This window comes from Myotis davidii, unplaced genomic scaffold (assembly GCF_000327345.1).
Source record: "Myotis davidii unplaced genomic scaffold, ASM32734v1 scaffold937, whole genome shotgun sequence".
NCBI classification, from domain to species: domain Eukaryota; kingdom Metazoa; phylum Chordata; class Mammalia; order Chiroptera; family Vespertilionidae; genus Myotis; species Myotis davidii.
Genome location: NW_006288252.1, coordinates 1,696,934 through 1,698,141, shown reverse-complemented (window position 1 = coordinate 1,698,141; position 1,208 = coordinate 1,696,934).

Genomic DNA, 1,208 nt, shown 5'->3' with positions numbered 1-1,208 from the left:
AGTTGGCCACCCAGCCCAGGACTCCCTCTCTCTCCAGGGCCCTTCCAAGTTGGGAGGTCTTGGCCCCTTCGTCCCCAGGAGCCCCCTCTGACTGTCCCCCACACCCTCTCGGGCAGCCGAGAAGGGAGCCGATGCCCACCCACGGGTCCCCCTGCACTGGCCATGACGAGCAGCCGGGCAGGCTGCCCTCTGGTGCTCACAGTGGGCAGCGGACCTGCCCCCAGGAGCCCAGCCCAGGGAATGGGTCCGAGATATGCAGCCAGTCCTGCCAGTCCCTTGCGGTAGTGGGTGGGGCTGTGATGGAGGTGGGCCCCAGGCTGTGACACTGAGCTGGCTCTCCCAGCAGCAAAGCAAGGGGCTGGGGGCAGGGGCAGGGGCAGGGGGAGGCAGCGGCCAGGCTCTGGCTCCAAACCCAAACAGACTTCCCATCGCCATGTCCTGAGCCACCCCCAGGGCCCGCCTTCGGCCCCACCCCCGTGTGTCCCCTCGCTTGGTTCCAGCAAAAGAACACACGTGGGGCTCAGCCTGTGCTGGGCTGGCCTCTTCCCTCCCCCAGCCCCTTGGGCCGCGGGCCAGCGTCTGCCCTTCCCAGCTCACGGCTTCCTGGGACCTGGGACTGGGGGTCCATCCCCCACACCTCATGGGGAGGAATCTCCCCTCCTCCTCACCCCCCAGGCATGGGCCCCTCTTCTGAGAGGCTCACCAGCTTGCAGGCCTTGCTCCCTCTCCCTGGAACACCTGCACTCTATCTCCACCGCTCACACCATCCACCTGGCCCCTAGGACCCCCCAAGCCACTTCCTCGCAGGAAGCCCCTTCCTCCTAGGCCCCGCCCCGTAAGCAGGGTTGTCTAAGTCTAAGGGGGCCTGGAATCGCCCCCCGTTTCCGCAGGCGGTGGCGCGCAGCCTTGTTGGCTGAGAGCCTCCCAGAGGCAAAGGGAGAGGTGGCCTGTTTGCTGGGACTTCGTGTCGGAGCCAGATCCCGGGCCGTGGGTGTCCAGGCTGGCCCCAGCCCCAGGGCTGAGTCCCGGTTTGAAAGTGGCTGAGGTGCAGGCGCGCGTTCCACTGGGTCCCAGCAAGTCCTTGGTCAGAGGGGTTCACCGGGCCCTGCCCCAGGCTGCCGAAGCCACCAGGAGGCCCCGGTGACACAGGCAGGACACGCCCAAGGACAGACAAGCTTCGTGTGTGTTCTCTCATCTGCATTTACTGA